General features: G+C 40.6%; 2 long non-coding RNA genes across 2 annotated transcripts; one reads left to right on the top strand and one right to left on the bottom strand.

The window, feature by feature from the left end:
* Positions 1-1389: 1389 nt before the first annotated feature.
* LOC108437081 lies at positions 1390-3931 on the bottom strand. Its single transcript, XR_001858584.1, has 2 exons — positions 3777-3931; positions 1390-1671 (listed from the first exon to the last, which is right to left on the bottom strand). It is a non-coding gene; the product is annotated as an uncharacterized LOC108437081 (long non-coding RNA).
* Positions 3382-4178, top strand: LOC108437080. Its single transcript, XR_001858583.1, has 2 exons — positions 3382-3683; positions 3929-4178. It is a non-coding gene; the product is annotated as an uncharacterized LOC108437080 (long non-coding RNA).
* The last annotated feature ends 5133 nt before the right edge of the window (positions 4179-9311 follow it).

Raw genomic sequence — 9311 nt, 5'->3', positions numbered from 1 at the left:
AGAAATCACACTACTTTCCAAGTGACACTTAAGGTAACCTTGTGGTTTCTAGTCCAATTAACGTCCAATTTATAGCGAGAGTAATAAGAAAGCCAGTCTCTTTTCAAACGAGCCCAAGATCTTTTGTATTAATCTCAACAGACCCCACAACACCTTTCATGAAGTATGATTGTGTAGATGAGACTGCATCTGCAAAAAGAGGCAATATCAGGATGGAGAGAAAACCCTTCGTTCTTTGTTCTTTCTGTAATGTTTTCTTTCTGCACAGAGCTTGGGTAATGGTGTCACGTCCCATTTGATATGTGGCTTTAATCATTGTGATATAAAAAAATGCTTTGTAAATTGCTAGAGTAGCAATATATTACAATCCCCAGCGGGGTTTTTTTTTCAACTGTGTGGCAGAGTTTTTACTAATGTGAACTACTGAGGGATTTGCCACTGCTGTAGACGTTTGTATGTGGATGATCATATTTTGTTTGGAAGGAAAAGGTGTGTGTGTGTGTGTGTGTGTGTGAATGAGAGTGAGTGGTTATAGTGATTATATGGATGGGGGGAGTGGGGGGGGGTTGTTCGTTGTTACCTTTCTTTTTTTTGTCTCCTATCCATGTTGCCTTCTGCTGAGTCCTTACCAATGCCTTTGTGGTTATACCTATTGTACTATCTTTCTTGTGAATTTTATTTTTTATGTGCAATTCTCATCAGCCTCACCATGCCAATAAAGGGAAATGTGTTTCAAAGAAACACACTGGATACCCCAAACTTGCCCCTCTCTTTTGTCCTCTCCTCCTTTTGTCTGAGCTTGCATGTTTGTGCAGAAAAGAATGTGAAATGAACTCTCAAGCAAGAGCCATTCCAGAGTAATCTGTTCGGATTCTCTGCAAATAGTGGAGTAATAGCAGCAGTTGGTTCCTTAAGGAATTCCACCTAATGAAACTCAAGTATCTACGTCTAGGTTAATTTTGCATTGAACCTGAGCAACATTTGTTGAATTTTCCATATTATCTCTATAAGCACTGGAAAAGGTTGTTGTGGATGACTCACTTGCGGAGTCAGTTATTTTTGGCTGATGTTTATGTTTTTGCCAACTCTGCACAAACCTGGGAAATGAATGATGATAATCCTGCAGAGTCTTGTTTCCTAACATACATAAATTGTTCTGACAGGTTTTGCATATGAATTAAAACAAAAGCAGCATCGCTGCTCTTTCAAAAAAACAGAAACATCTTTAGAAATAGCTTGCTACATCTGATAGCATATCTGTCCAGCTGAAACGTAATAGCATGCTATTATTATTCAACCTGTACGTGAATCTCACAGTGAGGGTGAATAACCTTTTCTCTGCTTTGAGAAATATGGCAGGAGTAGGCATTAAATTTTAAAGAAGAGGGATCCGATTGTATTTTTTTTCATTAATGCTGCAGTTTAGCCCCAGAGAAAAGAGCTGTTTCTTTCATTTTGGCTCGGCAACCACGCACAGGCAGGAGGTCTCCCTCAGTGTGCCCTTTTCCACACAATGGAACTGGAAACTGGAGAACTCCACTTCCCTGCAATCTTCCTACTTGATAAAGCCACATTAGCAAGTGATGATCCATCACATCTCTGAGCTGTCACACGGCTGGTAACCGGTCAGGCTGCATCTATGTTGGTCTTCTTCAAGAAGCCACAGAAACCCTGAAATCACAATGATTTCACAGTAAGTTCAAATTAACACAGATAAATCAGATCCATGCACATGGATCTTAAAGACTGTTATGTTTTTGATGTGCCTTCCAGATTGTTTAATAACAAATACAATGGGATTGGATGATGAGAGGCAAGCCTGCTCTCGCTCCCCCTCTACTCTGTCATTTTGGTATTAGAGACCCCAGTGGGAAACTCTTCTTCTACATGCCCTGAAAAACGGATTGACTTTCTAGTAAATATCACCAGTTCTCAACAGATTGTTCTACTGAGGCAATAGTTGAAACAAGCTATTTATTGTGGCTGATCCCAGCATTTCCTACAGCCAAAATAGGGGTTATTTGTACAAAGTTGTTGATATTTATTAAAGTCTGGTCAAGCTGCTTTTATGCTGGACATTTGGAGGATATTGGAGTTTCTCTTTTCGATTTCTTGTGAACAAAACGTCCAAAAATGATCAAAGCTTCATTTTCTCTCTCAGGAGAAGGCAGAGAACAAACTGCAATCGAATTTTCCAGCAGCTCCGGCAGTGGGAAGTGACTCAGGTGTTTTGATCTTCACTGTTGGGTTCTGCTTCGTGAAACCTTCAAACCAAAACGCAGCCTTCCCTTTAGCATGTGAAGGTCCTGTGAAGTAGGCTTAAATGACACATTCTTCTTACAACTCACTTTAGCTGTTGTTCCTTTAGCTAAATCCACCGTAAACCACGCTAATAAACTCGTCCACTTGGTGCACTTTTTAGACCAACCATTCATGACTGGAAATAGTGATGGCTGTCTCTGAGCTATTCTTTTTGAGCATAATGTCAGCTTTATTTTCTGTTTTGTTAAAAAGTTAGCACCCGTGACCCTCTGGGTTACACTTGCTAGAAGACCAAGTAAAATATGCTTGTGTTATGCTCTTTTCATATGGCGCTTTCTTCTAACGTACACAGACCTTTCACAACTCGAATGAATTATCAATAAAGAGAAATTCCAGATTTTTCAAAGGTTTTTTTTTCATAATGCTGTCACTGAGAGGTAAAAAAGTCATTCAGAGTGGTTTGATGTGAAATGGTTCACTGTAGAGCAACTCAGAGTTCTACATTATTGGTGATGGGCCGAGGGTCTCAATGTCTACAGTACAAATGTACCCATATTATTTACTAACCAAACCCCCAGTGAACCTGTACGTGTCCGAGTTTATATATGTAATTTTGATGATGGTCACATAGCGGAAAACCTGAATACTATTTTTGCAATGCTCTGCATGCCTCCGCCACAGACGGACTAAAAGTAATGTGTTAACAAGACGTTTAAGGCCAAACCTTTAGCACAAAACTACTGTAAACCAGTGTCTCAGGCGTTAGACAGCGTAGCCACACCATCATGTGTAATATCTTTGAGTGAGCGAGCTTTGAGAGGCATTGAACTCTTCAGACGTCTGGTTCCTGTCACCACTGTAAACAACTCTGACTCGGGAAGCTTCTGTACAACCACGTCATTTCACGTCAAACCACTCTGAGTGTTTACATCTTGACAATTTAATTAGGGAAATGTTTTTAAAAAACTGGTGGAGTTATCCTTTAACTTTTACCGGACCTAACCCGAAACCGGAGCTCGCAGGTGTGTCCGAGTTTTCTGAAAGGGATATTGACCGCGTTCAAATCGCTGCTTAGACACTCGAGTCAGGACAGACACGCTGACATTAAATATCGTTCAATCGCGTGGAAGCTGGGAACTGAATCTAGAGCCCTTAACGACGGCCTTCTGGCGCAGTCCATTCAAGGGTGTAGGCAAAGGCCTGTTCAGAGGAAAATGGCACGTAGCTAAGTTGATGTCGTCTTTTCGACGGTCTTCAGAGGCTGCTCGATATTCGGCGTTGTACGAAAGCGTTAAAATGTGGCTGACCAATCACACCAAGCCTCCCTGTAACGGCCGCACCGCCGCCTGAACGACACGGTGGTTATAAAATGCGGAGGTTAAAGAAAATATATGGCGTGAACGGCTGAGGAATGACGACGAGTACGTTACAGCAGTTTTTTAGTTTGTCTAAGTGGATTCAAGTCTGTTCATGTCCACACAGAACCACGAGCTATGAGCACGATGTTAGCTTACCTCGCTAACGAGCGCTGCTTTTCAACGAGGAGCAACAAACAGAAGCAGAGCACTGCATTTTCCCCAGTGACATGAAACAACCAGTTCACCCTCACTGCAGCTCAGAGAATCAATTCTCTTCCTTTTCCATCTCTTCCTTTTCCTTTTTAAAGGGTTTAGACAAAAAAACGCTCCGGCTTGGTTTGAATGTACCACCACGTGAAACCCGCGTCCGTCCGCAGAGATCGTGTCAGGTGTGTTGGGCCGAGGCTGCTGGAATGTTTTTCATCAGGTGCTCTCTGAAGATTTCCACATATTCCGGGAAGCCTTCTTTAGGCTGGAATGGGAGAGGACGAGCAAGAGTCGAGTAGTGGACAAATGATTCCTGACTTAAAGTCTAAATAAAGGTAAACCTTTCCTGCTTTTATGTCTTGGTTTTCAGGTAGTACTTGCTGTGTGCTTGTTGAGACCTTGCTGGATGGCAGATTGGGGAATTCCTTGGCTTCTAAAAACTTCAACCCAGTCTTACAAATGACAAACTTGAAATAACACTCAGTGAGGTAGAAACAAGTGTGCTGAAAACCCAAGTAAAAAAAGAACAGTTGCTTCAAGGGTTGTTCTAAATGGACATTATAGGGATTGACCAATGGACATTTGGTCTTTGTTGTGTTTGTGGTGTTCACTCAGTGAAAAAAAAAAGCCTGTGGCAGCCGGTGTAATTTCAGCCCCTGCACCCTATAAACCTCCTGAGCTGGCATCTGGGCCTTTGGGGAGAGAACATTCTCGCCAAAAAGTGTTCTGTATAGTATAATAAAAGGTTATTTATTTTATAACAATATTGTGACTGTTTATACGAGGTTTTGTGAGAAATAAATATACCGCTGCTGTCGGAACAAAACCATTTTTGTCGTTTTTCAATGCCTATTGTCCATTGCGTTGTATGTCGTTTCGTAACGAACGGACCAGAAGAAATGACCCAAAATGACTGTCTGGTTCCATTGACTTACTTCTCCTGTACGTTACGATTCCGGAGATACAAGGTTTTGATCCGACAGCAGCGATATACAGTATGCATAGCAGGTTCTCTACCATGGAGAAGAACCTTTTCACCATGCAAAGAACAATTCAAGCATTCAAATGGTTCTGAGTTTTCATGGTTCTATATGAAGTGTCATTCCAAAATGCAGAGCATCCAGCGATATCAAGATAAGGTTTGAAAAGAGTAACGCTTGACATTTAATACACTTCATTTTTTAATAGAGGTAGTATCAATCATATAGCATTGATATTTAGTGTGTGTAATGCAACTCCCAGCGGTGTTCATTTTGGGGGAAAAGAAAATTGAATGCATAATCACTGCCTTTACTAAAGAACCCTCCCAAGAAGAGAACTTCTGAACGGAACATTTTAAAACACTTCGTATATAAAACTGCTGAGTAACTTAACCTTATTAACTCAATTAACTAGGTGTGAAAGCAAACCATTTGGCTTGTAACAGGCAATCCAAACGCATTTGTCATCTCTAGCAGAGCCTCTGGCAGCTGTTGATCGAGACCCGACAACAGCAGCACTGTCTCCGTCCCTACCTGTGCTCTGCCATTTTAGGCTTTAAGGAGTAATGAGCAACAGAAGGCACAATATAATTCTTTTCCCAAAGTATCAACATTTGGGAGCAGAACGTATACTTCACTTGATAATTAATGACACCAGACAAACAGCAGCTGATTGAGCAACTCACTTCCATTCTAATTCACCATCTGGTCCTCCAGCAAAACACAACGCTAATTACCTCAAGTGCACCAAAGATACATTTATTAATTAGAGCGGCCACAAGGAAAAAAAACACTTTTGGAGAGCATCATCAAAAAAGTGAGGATCAAATAAACTGTCAGCTCTGAGGAGGCAGCGAGTGAGATGGTGCGGGTGGCGGGCGTTATTGTAGGGAGGATTTGGTGAGCTTTGCGAGGAGAAGTGTGCTTCATGCCCCCAGGCCAGCACAGGCCTTTCAGAATGCTGCGGCTGGCAAGTCTCGCTGCGCCCCGGGGAACGTCAGCAGAAAGTCAGGTGGCCGTGGTGGCTGAGGTGACCGTGGGGACGGCCAGCTGACACAGTCGGTTAGGACGGAGAGAAGTGGAAGGGATGTTCTTTTTGTCAGTGCATTACCTGAGAGGGAGAAAGAGGAGAGTGATGGAGAGTGAAATGTATTAAGATTAAGAAAGAGAGAAGGTGAAGGATTGACAGGAAAGGAAAGAGGAAGGAAGGAAGGAAGGAGTGGGGGTGGGCTGGGTTCAGGGGTGGGTAAATATTAACTTGAACTGACATCACTGCTCAATGGTTTATGGTCCAGGGCAATGCAGCTTTTTAATGGAATAATTATGTGAAAGCTTGTCACACTCACATTGAATAAAACATGCAGATGTAATGATGCGAAAGCATTTGCTATATCATCGGTAATTTGGTAATTATCAGCTGTCATCAATACTCATTAGTAAGTAATGTTGGACATGTGCATGGCCTATAATGACAGGCACTGACAAGCCAAATGACTTCATTTGCACTTTTAGACAGCAGTTCACTGAACGTTGCCACCCTAATATGCGAACACGTTCGCTTAAAGCAAATGTCAGGACTAAAAATACCCTGATTATTTACAGTTTTATAAATGATGGAAAATTTCAGTATTATTTATAGATTCAAAATGTTGGATATGTGTATTTCCTTAGCATGATCTGTACAGTTTGTTAAAAAAAACAGGATTGCCTAAATTATATAAATTCGTCTCTTTTTAATTACTTGAGTGCTGAATTTTTCAACCTTAGGTTTCCTCCAGGGTTTCTCAGCCTAATCTCTGTCTGCCACATCTGCATGGTATGGTCGGTTATCACAGACAGTCATTTTAACACGTTTCCCTGTACAGAAACAGGAAGCCGCTCGACTCAAAATGCACTTTAAATAGAAGCAAATGGGTGGTTGCTCCATGATGTAGAGCTTACTGGAACTCAGGGAGTTCCATGATCTATCCTATTAGATGTTCTTACAAATAATTTAGTCAAGAACGTACAGGAGTAAAGTAACATGCACGACTCTGTCAAATATTCATGGCCTACAGTGGACCACTCAGCATATTATACCATCACAGCAGTTGTAGTTTATGTGAAACTAATGGATTTTTTTCAGTTTGAATTTATTTTTTGTTTCAGATTTCAGAAAAGAGTCCATAGTGGTCAGTAATACCTCTCTATGCTGAATAGTGCTGTCATTTCTATGTCATCCTAGTTTGGTGTATGCTTGGAATGACAAAACTGTAGAGTGAATTCACTGTGTCCAAACGGGCTACTATAATGTACAGACAGCCAGGCCATAATTACTTGTTAAAAATACTTCATGCCTTAATCCACGTGCTAATAACATAATTAAAGTGGTGTTTCATGCGCTTGGTAATCTTCTGTGATGAGGCTTAAAATTCAATTAACCCCATTTTAATACTTTTGTTTCAACTTTTTTCTACAGGGCTAATTTGCTTCAAACTTAACTTCACTAAATGCAATTATCGTTTGGTCTCTAAATATAAGCAGGGGTTGTTTATCTTCTCTGCACACATATTTGCTTTGTACTGTATCATATAGGATGTTAGAACGACTGTTGAATGGCGTTGAAGATGAGGGCTTAGATACAAAGTGATGGAAAACAAATCGCGTTTGTTTTTGCCTGTTTTTCAAATCCTATATAAACACTTAGAAATACAGCCAATATACCAACTTGAGCTGTTATGTTATTGTGAAAATATTTAAATGATTTCAGCAACTTGTTATCCTCCTTTGCAGCGAATCTGACTTATTAAGAAAATAAGTTTTCCATGTTCTTGCGAAGAAGGTCGTTGGGCCAGCCCAAATTTTGCCTCCTGAAATCAAGCCAAGAGTTTCACTGGTGTCTTTCAAATTAGCATTGGACGTGAACACCGTTCCCAAGCAGATCAGACAGTGTGAAGGACAGAGCTGTCTCCCATTCAAGCACAACACTCCCCCACTGTCACGAGCACGCTGAGAGGCCTTGCAGTTTCCACACTTTATCACTGAAATTAATAGCCCTCACACCAGTTTTATCACACATGCAGTCTCTGGCTTAGCTCTTTACTAAAAAGTCTTGTCAGTGTTAAGTCTAAGGAATTTGCTGTTGCCATAATCATAAGGCTTGTTATGTTTTGTGTTATTGTAAGATGCACATAAGTGATTTTCCAAAACGAGGAGGAATCATTATGATGACAATTAAGCATCTACACAGGTACTCGAGTATTCGGTTATCCAGTCATGGTGCTAGTATTGAAATCACTAATCGGGTATTTCTTACATTTCATCACATTAAGACTGAGAAAATATACAGACCAGCAATTCAGTTAAACACCACTTCTATGTTCCAGCAGAACTGTAAAACATGAAAGTTTTGCTCATATTTGCAGCCAAGTATGTTATACTTTACTCCCAAACCCAAGTGCCTTAACACTGATGTGTTGCTAAGGACGTTTTGTTGTGGACATGAGAAGACAGAGGTAGTGTGGCTTTTAGCACTACAGAGGGTGATGGTACAGTTAAAATATTGTAGAAAATGACAAAACTTCATCAACATCCAGTGTTGTTCTGCTTAGCTGTAGCTTTTAGCTCATTAGATCGTCTGAGACAGTCTGTTATTTTACTCATTTGACATGAGACTCTACCAATTTTCCCTCAGCTAATTTTGAGTAATAAAACACATTTTGAAATGTATTTCTCTGCATGGTGCTATTTTTTGGTCAACATCAGTGCTGTCACCTAAAAATGGCAAGCCACAGCTTTCAGTTTCAGTCCATCTTTTGTCTTTATCAGTGTGTAAACAGATGTCAAATCATTAACAGGGAACTCCACCCATTTTGCTAATTTTCTTAATCATTCAGTGGTTTAGATTTGACCAAAATCATTCAGAGTCGTTTGGTATAAAATGCAGAAAAATTATTCAAAATTGTTCACAACTGTGATACTAGGAACCAGACGTCCAAAGTACTTAATGGATCTAAAAGCAGTTATTACACAAAATAGTAATGAATGCATAGCTTCATGACTGAGAAGACTGTTTTGTGATAGTTTGGCCATAGTTTCGACCTAAAACGTATTTTTAGCATAAGATTTTACTCCAGGATTAATTCTGTATTTCCACTCAAAAGCGCATTCTTGAGTGAGATCAGTGCACCGCAAGCTAATGTGCTTTTGTTGTTATTAGCCTGTAGCTACAGCTGTTCAGCACAGCTAATGCCAGCAGCGGCTTTTGTTAACAGATTATTTTTACATTATTTTTGCTGATTTTGGAAGATGGCAGAGTATGTGGAGGACTTCAAGGTCTGTTTCCAAGATGTCGTAGACGAAGGAGTTGCGGCGATTTAAATCAGACACAGCCAAAAGACAGAGAGAGACAGACTTAACCCGCTGGCGCCGGTGCAGAACAACCCAGGGCAAATGGAAACTGCTGGTGTCAACAACAAACTACTTGCTACTCCGCTTACCAGTTTATAAGGTAGGATAGCAATGT

This window comes from Pygocentrus nattereri, chromosome 2 (genome assembly GCF_015220715.1).
Source record: "Pygocentrus nattereri isolate fPygNat1 chromosome 2, fPygNat1.pri, whole genome shotgun sequence".
Classification (NCBI taxonomy): domain Eukaryota; kingdom Metazoa; phylum Chordata; class Actinopteri; order Characiformes; family Serrasalmidae; genus Pygocentrus; species Pygocentrus nattereri.
The sequence above is the reverse complement of the archived record's forward strand: the minus strand, read 5'-3'. Positions and strand labels throughout refer to the sequence as shown.